Source organism: Saccopteryx leptura, chromosome 2 (assembly GCF_036850995.1).
Source record: "Saccopteryx leptura isolate mSacLep1 chromosome 2, mSacLep1_pri_phased_curated, whole genome shotgun sequence".
Classification (NCBI taxonomy): Eukaryota; Metazoa; Chordata; class Mammalia; order Chiroptera; family Emballonuridae; genus Saccopteryx; species Saccopteryx leptura.
In genome coordinates, this window is record NC_089504.1 from 17,563,738 (window position 1) to 17,579,353 (window position 15,616).

Genomic DNA, 15,616 nt, shown 5'->3' on the forward strand with positions numbered 1-15,616 from the left:
GAGATGACCACTAAACACCCAGATTCCCACCCTTCCACCCAAGCCTCCTGAGTCACATTCTCTCCACGAGGCACCGCAGAATCTTAAAATTCTGCAAGTACTTTTCATGATTCTGAGGGCCACCGAGGCAGGGAAACATTGCCTTGGGTGACGGGACCGGAATTCCTATATTGTGGCAGGCCGGGGTACAAGGGTCAGAATGTCCAGGTCCCCGGGGTGAGGTAGCAGAAGGAAACAGGTTAGAAGTTAGGAGACCAGCAGGTAACTTAACCTCATTGGGCTTTGCTGCCTCAGTCCATGAAGTTTCCTCACCAGCTTTCTGCCTTCCCTGGGAGCTCCAGGTGGCGCTGCCCAATGCTGGCCTCCTGGTTTCTGAAGGGCTGTTTGCCAGGAGCAACCTCATTGTGACCACCTGACGACCGGGGGGCTGAGGCCTTCCCCAGACAGTTTCTGGTACAAAACTACGAGTTCTTATGAGCTCGCTTAGATGTGGACTCTAATGAACACAGTAAACTGGGGAACAAAATAGGAACAGAGGTGTGGACACAGGAAACAGATGAACAGGTGTCAGAGGGGAGGAGGGAGAAGGGACAGGATTAAAGAAGGTGAAGGGATTAGCCAAAAACATATATACAGAACACATAGATACCAACAACAGGGCGCCATAGCCCGAGGGAAGGGGGCGGAGGTAGGGGCTGAGAGCAAAGGGGAGGGAGTGGAGGTGAAAAGAGACCTTGCTCGGGGCAGGTGAGGGGCATGATGTGGTGTGTAGATGCTGTAATAATTGAGTTGTACACTTGAAACTTGTATCGTTTGGTGAACCATGTCAACCCAATGCATTTAAAAATAAATTTTTAAAAAATGCAAAACAACAACAAACCCAAAACACTACTAGTCAGTCCTGCATTGTAGGAAGGGGTGGCTAGTTTTCAAGATGGCCGCCGATGACTCCCTCACCCAGCATTCACACTTCTGTGATAAGACATGATTGCGGACACAGCAAAGTGTGGTTTCTGAGGCTAGTCGTGAGTGACATCGCAGCCTCCATCTGGCTCTCTCTGATCAGTGGGGTGCTCTCTCTAGGGAGAGGCAGCCACCCTATCTGAGGGAACTCAAGCAGCCCAATGGAGAAACCCATATAGCTTGGACTTGAGGTCTCCTGCCACCATCACTGTCAGTCGGCCAATTGAGTCCTATTGGACTCAGATCCTACAGCCTCTGTCAAGCCTTCAAATGACAACACCTAGACCCACATCTTAACTACAACCTCCCGAGAGACCCTGAGCCAGACCACCCTAGGAAACCTCTCCTGAAATTTGGACCCAGAGGATCTTTGAGTTATTGTTTAAGCAGCTATACTTTAGATAATGTGCATGCAGCAATAGAGAAACATACAGCCTCTCTCCCCTGAGTTGGATAAAAGACTAAAGAGGCCCTAGGAATCGACGGTCCACATGGATACTCGTTGGCATGATAACCACTAGCATGTGTTGAATGCATGTGAAGCACTTTATACACATCATTTCATTCAATCTCTTTAAGAGGCAGACACCATGATCCCATTTTATAAACAAAAAAACTAAGGTTAAGAGTAGTCAATTAATATGCCCTTGGCCTCTGATTTAATATGGGTGAAGTCAGAACTTGAAAAAGACATGTGCTTCCAAAGGAATTCTTTCTATCTGTAATGCTGAGTATTAGTTCATTGTACCTACACACAACACTTTCTTTACCCATTCATCCCTCCGCGGACACTCAGGTTGTTTCCGTGCCCTGGTAATTGTGAGCGGTGCTGCTGTAAATGTGGGGGTGCAGATACCTCCTTGAGAACTTGGTGCGATTATTTTGGCTAAATACCCAGGACTGAGAACTGCTGGATCATATACATGGTAGTTCTGTTTTTAATTTTTTGAGGTCTTAAAAAAGCAGGAACTTCTGCAACATGTGACAATGTGGATGCATCTTGAAGACATTATGCTATGTGAAATAAGCCAGTCATAAGACAAATGCTGTATGATTCTAGTTATATGAGGTTTCTAAAATAGCCAGAGCCATGGAAGAAGAGAGGGCTGTGGTGTTTTCCAGGGGCAGGGCAATGGGGAGTTGCTAGCGCATGGGTGTAAAGTCCAGTTATATACGATGAGTCAGTCCTGGAGATCTGCTGTACCACGCCAGTCCTGTTGTTAACAAAACCATACTGTCCTCTTGAAGATTTGTTAAGAGGGTAAATGTCATGGTAAATCTTCTTACTACCATTAAAAACAATTCCACTCTGCGTCTGCTTGCGCCAGTCTCGAGGCAGTTTATCGGTCTCCACTCATTCCTGCGGAAGGAGTCCCATCTCGCCTGGCCTTGGTCTCCGCATCTGTGGAAAGAGAATGTTAGGCGGCGCTTTGATCTGCATGGAGGTAGGCGGAGGAAGACAAGTTCAAATCCAGGCTGTCGGAGCCTCGGTAAAACGAGGATAATAATAGTACTTCCCTGGGCAGCTGAGAGAATTCTGTTTCGCAATGCATATGCCATTGTTTTATAAACGCATAGCTAACACCAAAGTAAATTATTGCTTTTATCATTATTAGTGTTATCTTTGTCTATGCCAAGCTCATAGAGGTTATTGTATTAAAAGAGCCAATTATGCCAGCCCACCCAGGGTCTAAGGAAAGGGCCCGCGTTAGAGACAGTTGATGCATCCTCGGCCCCAGAACACACACGCACGCACGCACGCTCAATCACAACATTGAATAGCTACTTATTATCTTCCAGCTATAATTGATTATGGGATGAGAGTGGTTTTGTAGAGCTTCCATTACAGACTTTGAATAGAAGTTCAGTAAATAATGATAATTTTTTAAAAAAAAACCCCACAACACTTTGTCTCCCAAATCCCACCCTTAAAGACTCTCCTACTTTCGTCTCTTTGAAAATGGTCTTTATGAATACCAACTTCTGAAGAAAATGTTTCCTATGTTGCATCACCAATAATAATAAAGAAAGCAAATTAAAATGATTACTGGGCTCCCCACCTTTGGAGCCCTGCCTGGTATAGACGAGGGAAGAAAGACGAGGGTAAGAAAGGAAGGAGGAGAGAGAAAACCCAGGCCCGGAATTTCCAAGCTAGAGGGACATGTTTTTTCTTTGAAATTAAAAACACAAATCAATTTCACTCAAACTCAAAAAACAGCCATGAATGGGAGATTTGACTGGTAATGTTGAGAAATAAATGATTTCTGAAAATTGATTTTGACTTTAAAAAAGGAGAGCTTCTGCTTTTTTAAAATAAAAGAGATTGGCTGCAATTTCCACACACACACACACACACACACACACACACCCCGTCTCCTCAGCTCCCCCACTCCCACCTCCTGGACCTCGGCCTCCGTTTTCTCCTCCGTAGGTAAGGCAGGCTCTTCCCTGGGCAGCGGCCAGCTGTCCTCACTGGGGCTGATCTAGCTTCACTCACCTCTTCCAACATTGCATCCCTCTCCCCACCCCAGCTGTACACACACAGAAGCAAAGATCCTTCCAGAGTTATTCCACTCTCTTTTTGGGAGGACTGCGGATTGTGACCCTAATCCCTTTCTTTCTCTCCCACCAAGTTGCCATATGAGATAATAGAAAAGATGGAAACTGGCCCTGCTGGTTTGCTTAGTGGATAGAGCGTCAGCCGGTGTGCAGACATCGGGGTTCAATCCCCAGTCAGGGCGCACATGAGAAGCAACCTCTGATTCTCTTCTCCTCACTCTTCCTCTTCTCTCCATCTCCCCTCCCGCTTCCCCTCCCACAGCCAGTGGCTCGATTGGTTTGAGCATCGCCCCTGGTGCTGAGGATAGCTCGGTGGGTCCCAGCATCAGCACCAGATGGGGGCTGCTGGGTGAATTCTGATCCAGGCGCATGCAGGAGTCTGTCTCTCTATCTCTCCTCCTCTCACTTAAAAAAAAAAACACACACACAAAAAAAAAAGAGAAAGAAAGAAAAGATGGGAACTGAGGGTGATGGGAGTAGAGAGAAAGAGAGTGCATGTGCACCATTAGGGCAGAGAGAGAGCGAGACAGAGGCACAGAGACAATGTCTGGGAGGGGTGAAACTCAGGCATCGGAGAGAAACAGGGATTTTAAAATTCTAACTTGAAACTCACTCTTTGCCAAGGATACCAATGATATCATTTCCCTAAACCTAGGAATATTTGCTCTCTCTCTCTCCCTCCCCAATTCTCTTCCTCTTTCTCTGTCCCATAACCCACACAGAAAAAATAACCCAAGTTATGGCCCATGCCAGCATCACTACCTTTAGTATTCTCACCTCTACACCTCTATACACACACACACACACACACACACACACACACACGTGCACACACAACCACACACACTATCATAGCATCACAATTTTCACTCACACACAATCACACACTCTTGTTAAACTTTACAGGTGAGCAAAGCACTGAGGACGTGCCCTGAGTGAGGCCAGCCCAGATCAAAGGGTTTGGGACTCTTGCTCCCCACCCCCACATCTGTTAGGGGCTCAGGCAGTCCTTGTTCAGTTCCCACTATCACCTGCATTCTCTTCACCCAAGGTGGCAACAAGCCACGCCCCTCGACCACCACAGACAGCGGCTGCACAGAGGAGAAAACCCAGGGACACAGAGGGAGAGGTATTTACATCCTTACTTTTAAAAATGGGTATAACTCAAAGGGGCTTCTTTCTTGACGGGCTGCACCTTAGGAAACATCTCAATTCCAAACAGACCAGAGATTTAGAATGATGGTAGCTGCCTTCCCAGTTCCGAAGGCTGCCGTGCTCTCCTAGAAGCCCGTTCCAGTAGCCCCGGGCCTCTGGTGTGCGGCACCTTTCTTTCCTGACACTATTTTCAGGGGTAAACAGAACTTCGAAAGTCCAAAGGCAGTTGCTCAACCCTTTTGTGGCCCTGCACTGCCATCGCGTGGCCCAGGCTAGCACTGCAACCACTCAACTGCAGAAACCAAGGACGGCTTACATCAGGGGTCCCCAAACTATGGCCCCCTGAGGCCATTTATCCGGCCCCCGCCGCACTTCCGGAAGGGGCACCTCTTTCATTGGTGGTCAGTGAGAGGAGCACATTGACCATCTCATTAGCCAAAAGCAGGCCCATAGTTCCCATTGAAATACTGGTCAGTTTGTTGATTTAAATTTACTTGTTCTTCATTTTAAATATTGTATTTGTTCCCGTTTTGTTTTTTTTACTTTAAAATAAGATATGTACAGGGATTTGTTCATAGTTTTTTCTTATAGTCCGGCCCTCCAACGGTCTGAGGGGCAGTGAACTGGCCCCCTGTGTAAAAAGTTTGGGGACCCCTGGTACATGGATCTGCAATGTGGGGGGAAACCAGGGCTGACCTCTAACAGGTGGTAAGAGGGGTGTCTGCTTGTTCCTGGAGGTCCAGCATATCCTTAAACAGGCATTTTTGATGACTTTTACACGTCTTTCCATCCGCTGTTCTCGGGTCATGGAATGCCTCTCTCCCAGTCTCCTCTAAGGACCAGACGATAACAGACAATGAAGATAACGAGGTTGTTAAAGAATTCGCTTATCTTGGTTCAGTATTAATTTGAATGGAGACTGCAGCTAAGAAATCAAGAGAGGGCTGAGACTCCGAAGGGCAGCAATGGAAGAATTAGAGAAGATCATTAAGGACAAAGGTTTGTCATTAGAAACCAAGGCAACGATCACCCATGCCCTCCTATTTCCAATTACTATGTTGGACAGTGAAGAAGGCTGATAGGGGGAAAAAAAGAAAAGAAAATCTTGATTTATTTGAAAAATAGTGTTAGAGGAGAACTCGATGGATATCCTGGACCGCCAGAAAGATGAACCGGTGGGTCTTAGAGTAAATTAAACCTGAAACATTGCTGGAGGCAAAAATGACAAAACTGACATTTTCCTGCTTTGGTCACACTGCGAGAAGGCAGGGTTCAGTGGGAAATGCCGAGAAGCTGGGGAAAAGAAGGCAGCAGGAAAAGAGCGAGACCAGACGTGAGGTGAACGGACTCCATAGAAGCAGCCATGGGCAGTAACACGCGGGAGCCCGACAGGGCCGCCGGGGACAGGACACTGCGGCCTCACTCACGCATCAGGTCGCCGGGACTCGGAGCCAACTCAACAGCACGTAACATACACACAAGAAACCCACTCGTCTGTCCAAGCACCGTTAACCCCTCTGGCTGTCAGACACAGGCTCTGTCTCACTTCCTGTGACTGGAGCACTTACCCAGGTTCTAAACTGTATGGCAATTAAATGCGCGGGTATCTCTCTCGCCTACTCGGCAGTGAACTGGCAGATGGTAGTGACCATGTCCGTTGTTGTTTTATTTTCACACTTTGCAAATAGAAAGAAGTCTTTAAATGCATCTCGAAGGAAGGAGAAAACACTGTAAATAAGTGGCTTCCTAATTCCTTAGCGCCCCCCAGGGACTTACCCGCTGAGCCTGTTTTTACTGCCCCCAGCGTCGTGGAGGGTGCAGCTAAGCCGCCCTGGCGTGGGAGTCAGAACCAGAGGGGCCCGACTGAGCTGTGTCATGGGCACCTCACTTTCCCTCTCTCAGCCTCAGCTTTCCCAGCGGCGCAGAAAGGATTGGCTCAAGCTACCCACTAAGATCCCATTCAGACCGATGACAGGGTAGTTTTAAACGACCCGGTGGCCTAACTAGTACTTTAACTGCACAAAGAGAGACAGGACGCCCCCTAGTGTTCATCTTCCCACACTTACCCCAAAGCACAGGACTTGCTTACGCAGATTAGGCGTGCGCGCGCGCACACACACACACACACACACACACACACACACAGAATCTGGAAAACATTACATGGAATCAAATCGCACTAAGACGAGCCAAATGGCCACAGAATGGCTGTGCACGGCCCACCTCACACAACTCCATTCAGTTTGCAGTGACATTTCTCTCCTGACACCAGCGTGCTGTGACCAAACATGTCAGCAGTTGATGTAAGCTGGGGTGTGCCCTTCAGATAAAGCTTCTTAGAGGGCAAGTCACCTTAGCAGCTCAAAGAGTCGGACTCTGGAGAGCAGGGGAAGCGTGGCATTGGGGACGCAACAAGGACAGTCCCGGGAAGGCATTACCGGGCAGACAGGAACAGTGAACAGCAGCTCCTGGGAGCCTGAGCCACGGACTCTCGGCCTGACTTCAGAGCCTCTCTCCAGCTGGAATCCAAATGGAGACCCCCTGAAAATCCACCGTCCCTGTGACCAGAAACCCGAGCAGAGTTCTGCGGTTGGTCGCTTTCTATTTCAGAGACTGGTGGACATAGTGCCGTGCGACCTCTTATTTTCACAGATGCACAGAAAGCAGGAAAGGGCGTGTGGTGCTCCTATGCCTAGGCACGGCTCGGGCACATGGCACGTGCTTAATAAGTTGCTCATGACGTTGGCCCGCTGGCCCTCTTTCTTCTATGAATATTATCAGACATTCTAGTAGAAGCCTGGAATGAGGTTAGGCAGCTATATAGTCCCATAGCGACCATTTGAAGAATCATTACCCTGGAGGTGCAGAGCCAGGAACCTGGATATTCATGGTCCAGTGTGACACAGTCGCTGCGAAGCCCTCAGAGTTAGTGAATGCACGGATCAAGCCTTCATACCAATCGCTGGCTGACGGATCCCATCTGTGTATGTTCTCTCTCCTGATGAGTAGAGTTATGATTTTTTAATTTGTAATGGGCAGAAGGAACTGACTTTCCTGTGGCTGAGGGCCAGGAACTGAGGTGCTTATACCCCAAAAAAAATCTTTTTAATTAATCTCAAAATAAAAGAGAGTAGCCAGGAGTGTTTGCTGTCTTCCTGCCAATATTGTATGTGCTTCTTTTCCTGTTAAAATGGGATAGATTGTATCACCTCATTGCCCTGCTGTCTGTGGGTTAAGCTATAGTGCAGAGATTGTGGTAGGGACCAGAGGAGTCTGGAGTTCACAGGGACCTCAGAGATGGACTGATCTGGGGGTGCAAACAGATGGCATTGGTGTTGCCACCTTCCTGGCCTCCACCCACGGCAAACTTGCAAATCCATCCAGCCATGTGTATCTTGAAGCATCTCTTCAACACACTGCTCTACATTCAGCAGGGTTGACACTTAAGATGCAACCTAATTCTTTTTTAATTTTTTAATTACAGGTGATATACAATATTTGTTTCAGGTGTATAACAGTCATTAGACACTTATGTAACTTACAAAGTGGTCACCCCGATAAGCCTAGTACTCCTCTGACACCACACAGAGTTATAACAATATTATTAACAATATTCCCCACAACTGTTTTTAATAACTAGCAATTTGTACATCTTAACCGCTTCCCCCTTTTCACCCATCCCCGCAACTCCCCTCTGATCTGGTAACCATCACAACGTTCTCAGTATCTATGAGTTTGTTTCTGTTTTGTTCGTTCGCTTATTTTGTTTTTTAGATTCCACATATTAAGTGAAATCATGTAGTCCTTGTCTTTCTCCGTCTGACTTGTTTCCCTTAGCACAGTACCTTCTAGGTCCATCCACGTGGTTGCATATGGCGAGGCCTCATTCTTTTTTGTGGCTGACTAATATTCCACTGTTTATTTGCAGCACATTTTCTTTATCTGTTTGTCTACTGATGGACACTTGGAAGAGGCAACCTATTTTTAACTTTTGAACTGGAGAGCTGGGGAGGATGACATCTCAAGTTGTGGTTAGGGTCAGAACTAGAACACAAACTCCACAAGATTTCGTCCCTTTCTCTTTCCACCGCAAGCTTCCCACGCGTGAGCATTGTTTCCCTTTTTAACCTGAGATTTAAAAATAAGAAATGATATGAGCAGCACATGGGTTGCATTTCTATTTAGCATCTGTCCCTCCACATCAGGTTCTAGAATAGAAAGCTACACACTGCCTTCCGGAAGTTTCTGATCGGCCACACTCCACTCTCTCTATGCCTTGATGCTGTTTCTCAAGTGATGGTCAGTGCTGCAAACATCTCCTCCTTGCCTTCTACCTAAACCCCTGCTCAGACACCACATTACCCACAGGGATTTCGGGTTTGTCTTTTTATGGCACCATCTTTATCTCCCACAAATGTTACCTTCTGCCTCCTTTGTTCCCACATCCATTTTGTTATGCATGTAAACTAGACTTCAGTTAAGTTACTTGTGTGTTTGCCTCTCACTTCCACCAGACTCTGAGTACAAACCTCTAGAGAAGATTTTATTCATACGATGCATAGGGGGTGCCTAGGATAACAGAAGCTTCCCTTACCTTTCAATCGGATTAAATAGCGTTCCTAAAATCATCCCCCTTAAATAGACAATCACGGCACTTAAAGTTAGAGTGGACCTTAGAGATCACGTGATCCAGGAGGGAACATAAGTTTTCTTTTTTAAACTAATCCCAGTTCATTGTTAGCGGCCACTGAGGGCAGCATGTTCTAAGTGACTGGGGCGGGGTTCACGTGCGGTAGGAAAGAGTCCTGACTTGGGTTTGTGATGTCTGCCAGGAGTGAGAAGGAAAAAGTGCAAACTATACTGCTCACAAAAATGAGGGGATATTTCAAAATGAATATGAAGTGATAAAATATCCCCTCATGTTTTTGAGCAGTATGTATGTATGCTTCTACAGCTGTCGGGGATCGAGCCCACTTCCTGCTAGTTAAAACCTGCCCAGCGGAGGGGATGGCCTGCAATTTGGACTCGAATGCTGAATTTGGATCATTGTATCGTTTTATTCAAATCTCTCCTCCTCTTGGAGTCTTAGTTTCATTGTTTATGAGATGAAGGCGGTGGTTCTTTCTCTCTTTACCTCGCCAGATTCACGCGATGGTTGAGAACGTGGTCACGATCGTATTTTACACCCCACAAAATAACGTGCATGTGTGTGATGTTCCCACAGAGCACCGACCTCAGCGGTCTTTCAGTAAGTGGACACAGAGACTCGGATCCTGAAAACACAGGCGATTACCGAGAGCTGGCGGGTGGTTTGGTAGTCAAGCATGCTCCTGGTCTGAGATGTATTTATCGTGTAGGAAATATTCACATGTGGCCATCATATTACCCTTTAACAGGGACACTTCTCAGGAGCAAAGAGCACTCCATCCAGAAAAAGTAACTGCCTTTTGTCACTGGTCTTACTCAGTGGAAAATACCTATGTCACTGGCCATTAACTAACCTACGGCACTTGTGCCCGATGACATTTTCTGCATTCTGTCTCTCCTTCTATTTTCCATTGCTAGGTTCTAGATCATGGTTTCCTTACCTCTTTTTGGAACGGTGGCTGTAATCTTCTAAGTAGGCGCCCTACTATGATCCCTCTGCAAGTGGCCTTCACAGAGCCATCAGAGTGACCCCTCAAAAGTGCAGCACAGCCCGACCAGGTGGTGGTGCCGTGGATAGAATGTCGGAATGGAACATGGAGGAAAAGGGTAATAAAAAATGGAACTCAGCCAGGCTCCGGAGAGACGGGCAGGCCAGGGGAGGGTGTTTTTTAGTGACCGAGGTAGACTGGAAACGGAGAAGACAGACTAGTTTTTGGTTCCACTTACCCAGCTCTTTCTCTGAATTCAATGAGCCTTAGCTTTCAACTCACTCCTTTCAAACGCCGGCTCCTTGGTAATGTGTCAGATGACTGCCGTGTGTACCCCAGCTCCAACTCCAGTTGCAGATGACTTAGCACTCTCTGAAATTATGTGTTTCATGTATCCGTTTGGTGCATATGCTTAGCTCCTCCCACTAGAATGCAAGCACCCTGAGGATGACTCATCTCTGTTTGGTTCACGCTTGAGCTCCCAGAGGGCTAGAAAGGTGCACATGCAAGGCACTTCGTGTGCTCGCCTGTGTTAAAGGAGTAAATGACTTCACCTGGTTGCTCAGTAAACGCCTGTTGAACAAATTGGTTAATAATTACTTTTTAGGTGGCCGCAACTGACTTCTAAAATTTTAAACCTAAATTGTTTTCAGTAATCTAGGGATAAATTTCTCAAGTTGTAGAACATCCGGGAAGATTGCTGAGCCTCCCTGATGTTGGCTTTATCCCCGTTAATTCGTCTCTTTGAGCAGAGAATGAACAGAGCGGATAACTCAATCCAATCACAGTAAAATCTTCTTAGCAGTTCTGAACAGAAATAAACTAACTCTCTTGCTGGTGCTGAGGTCAAACGTGCCATCCGAAATGAAGCTTTAATATTTTTCCAAAGACTATATAGCATTCTCCTTTTTTCCCCTATATTCACATATTTTTCTCCCACCCTCCTCCTACCACCCACATATAAGTCCAGAGAGGATTTATCTCACTGAATATTTTATGAGCCCAAACTAGCAACTCGTGACCCAAGGACAGTAGAAGGAGGAGAGAATCAGGACCCCAGGTGAGCGTAGGTGAAGAGAAAAACAGTCGTTTAAGGCTACGCAAATCATCCGTCTGGCCGACAGCCAGACTTCCTGCCATCTAAGATTTCTCTAGTCCAGACCCTACATGCAGAGAGAAGTAAAAATAGCTTAGATTTTCTTCAAAAGCAGAAAGCAAGGAAACCCAGGGAGATTAAGTGACTGGCCCAAGGTCACCCAATGCTTTATGTCCAGCTGTGAGACCTCAAAGGTCCCTTCAATCAGCAGGTGTCCCGAAGGCTGTTCGGCACTTGGCTATCTGCCTGTAATATCCTTGGCTCTAAACGGGAGGAGAATTAAGGGGAAAAAACAAAGTTAATATAAATCAACCCCTCCCCCTCAGACCCTGAAGGGATGGATAGACCCAAAGAGACCATTTATTAGTGCACGAGACGGCACAGAGAGCGAGCGCGTTTATTCGTTATTGCTTCACACTTCCCTGGGTCTTTCTCAGAGCCGCCCAAGGCTCTTTCCGACTCCATTTTACAGTTTTAAATTCTCTCCTGGACCTCAGCGAGGTGGGATGCATACAAAAGGCACAACAAAAGAGTAGTGTGGAGACTGTGAATAAGGCCAGTTGTGTAATACTGGAATGTGTTACCCAGACGTGGGGGTGAACATCTTCCTGTGTCAAAGCCTAGAGGAGGGTGCCATGGTCAAGTCCGGGCCAAATAGCGACAGGCTTCCTTCTTTCTTCTTGGCCGCTGTGGTTGGTTCAAACATATGCACATGACCCATGCTCAGCTAAGGAGAGCAATCCCTGAAACTCTTTCAGAATCATCTACAACAGGGGTCAAGAACCTTTTTGGCTGAGAGAGCCATGAACAGCACATATTTTAAAATGTAATTCCCTGAGAGCCATACAATATGTTTGACACTAAATACAAGTAAATGTGTGCATTTTATGGAAGACCAACACTTTGAAAGTACAATAAGTCTCTGAATTCTTTTTAATAACATTAAGCTGTTGCTAACCAATGATGAGTAAAGTACTTCTTATCATTAATGTGACTTCTGGTGCTGCATGCTTTTGCTAATGGCTTTGTAGTCTGGTTGATATGTGGTGAAGTTAACCTTCATGCAGGTGTTGAGACTTCTATCCGTTAAACATGATCATAGGTTGGTCTTAATGTTCTTTAGATGTGAGAAAGACTGCTCACATGCATACATAGAGCCAAACATTGTCAGTACAGCAATACTCACATGCTGCAGTGTGTGGTATGTGATGGGAAGCACATTCCAAGTTTTGACAATCAGCTGGTCTGCAGATTGAAGTTTTTTCATTTCTCCCCACTTGTGTTTGCTCGCCAACTCTGCTTGCTGTCGTGCAAGTCTTTCCAAATCTTCATTCAGTGACTTGAACTTATTCACCCACATGTCTGAAGCCTTCAGGTCAGCAGCTTGTAGCTCAAAATCTCTGACGGAGACACCAGGGATGTAACTCAGGTTGGCGCTGTCCACTGCACACTCGTGTGGATGGGTGATAAACTTAAAAAGATGAGTGTGCTCATGAAATTCTCCAAAGCGTGCTTTGAATGACTGCAGGAGATTAGATGTGAAGCCCGCTAGCTGCTGGAGATCAAGATGTTGAGCAGGGTCACTTGCTGTGCATGCATCTTTAAACTCTCCCAGTTTTTCAAAGTATAGTAAACGACCTGTTTCAATGTCGGTGATGAAGAGTTCCAGCTTGTTTTCAAATGCAAGCACTGCTTGTTGAAGGGATAAGACTGTATTTCTAATGCCTTGCATTTTTATATTGAGCTGGTTTAGATATTCAGTCATGTCCACGAGATAGTAGAACTTCAGGAGCCACTCAGTGTTAGCTAACTCAGGATGCTCGATGTTTTTTCATTTCAAGAAAAGTCTGGATTTCGCTCAGACAAGCCGCAAAACGGCTGAGCACCTTCCCTCTTGACAACCAATGCACATTGCTGTGCAGAAGCAGACCAGGATAATTATTCCCAACTTCATCCAGCAGTGTTTTAAACTGGTGATCATTTAAAGCTCAGGCAACAATAAAGTTGACCACCTGAATGACCAGCGACATCCCCTTACCAAGCTGCTCGCCACACATCTGAGAACAAAGTGCCTCCTGATGTAGGATGCAGTGAAAACTTAGGATGGGTCTTGTTTCATGTTCTCGAAGAAGCGCTACGAATCCTCTGTTTTTCCCCACCATGCACGGAGCACCATCAGTACACACCGAAATAAGTTTATCCATCGGTAGATTTGTTTTTTTAGCGAACTCAGTGAAAGACCTGAATAAATCCTCCCCTCTTGTCTCTTTCATAGGCAAAACAGCAAGACTTTCTTCACATAGTGTGTCACCGACAGCATACCTTGCAATCACGCTGAACTGGGATAAATGGCTTACGTCTATTGACTCATCCAAAGCGAAAGAAAAGAATGGTGCTGCATTTATGTCCTTCACTTGTGTTGCCTCAATTTGATTTGCCATCATGATGGTATGATGGTGAACAGTTCTTGCCGACAGAGGCATGTCTTTTATTTGTTTGATTATCTTGTCTTTATCTGAAAAGTCTTCAGAAAGTTCATTGGCAATATCAAGCTTGAATGTTTTGCCATACTCCCCATCTGTGAATGGCTTTCCATTTCTCACAATTGCTAAAGCACAGCAAAGCTAGCCGAATTCCAGTCACCTTGTTGGGTCCAAACACGGAGTTGCTGCTGACTAGCTTGCACTCTGCACAGTAGCTCTTGATATGCTTTCTTCCGGCTGTCCCCTGCTGGATATTTCAATGCAAATGTAGTATGGCATGTGTCAAAGTGCTGCTTTATATTTGACTGTTTCATCAATGCAATTTTATCACTGCATATTAGACACACTGCAGAACCTGCTTTCTCCTCCAAGGCGAATTCCTCTGTCCATTCCTGCTGAAAGGTACAATATGCCTCATCTTTTTTTCTTTTAGCCATCTTCTTCATCAAAAGGGTTTCAGCAATTAGCTAGCTGACTACTTGCTTAAAAGAAGGAAAGTGTACTTCCTATCTCACAACAACCTGTGTACGTTATGTGTTATCCAATAAAAATTTGGTGTTGTCCCAGAGGACAGCTGTGATTGGCTCCAGCCACCCACAACCATGAACATGAGCAGTAGGAAATGAATGGATTATAATACATGAGAATGTTTCATTTATTTTTTTTTTGAGAATGTTTTATATTTTTAACATTATTTTTTTATTAAAGATTTGTCTGCGAGCCAGATGCAGCCATCAAAAGAGCCACATCTGGCTCGTGAGCCATAGGTTCTCGACCCCAGCCTTAAAGCTCATCTTCTAAGCACAGAGGGAGACATTCAGTTCTAACTGATTCTCTCAGCGATGAAAGCAACACTGAGGCAGGCACTGACAGCAGAAACAGACATATTAACCAAAAGGATATAGTCCCAAATGTAGGGTTGGTGACATCTTTGTGTGGCAGGTCCTGACAAGCCCTGAGAAGCCGAAGGAGTCACTGATAAGGCATGAGAATTTAGCACAGCCTATGATTGATCCTTCGCGGTTCTGACAAGCCCCTAGGAGACTATCGGGCTCCAGAAGATTCCAAAAGGTGGTGATTGCTCAGAAGTCAAGACCAGAATTTACAAGAGTTTAAAAAAAAAAGAGCTAGCTTGATAGTACTCAAGAGAGAGGGACAGGTACGAGAGATAATAGAGAAGATGCCGAGTGAATTGACAGGTGCTGACAGGGGAGGAAATGAAGGCCCTGTTGAAATCGACTTCATTGTCTCTCCATTTCCCTTAGGATAAAACCCAAACCTTCACCATCTCGCTCAGAATCAGCTCCATGTTTACAACGTCCCTCTCTGCTCATTTGCATTCCATCACTATGTAGGGAGTCTCCAGAGCTCTCCCAGCTCAAGGCCCCAGACCACTCTGTTCCCTATTCTTTCATCCTTCTGCTGGGAATTAGCACTCATTGGTCAGTGCTCAGCTTCCCCATCACTTTCTTCGGGAAGCATTCCTTGACCCCTCCAAGTCTCTGCTTGGTATCTTTCTCCACCCTCATGTCCCACCACTGCACTGGGGCAAGGCAGTGACAAGTTCTAAGAGATGGTGCCCACACCCTAGAGGGCCTGAAACATTCTTACCACCCTGGGGGGACTGATGGAAGAGGTAGAGGGTGGCAGGAAGTCAGGAGAAGTGGTGGGTGGGTGGGAAGAGTCTGCGAGGAACAAGGTGAGGATGGAAGAACCTTTGAGAA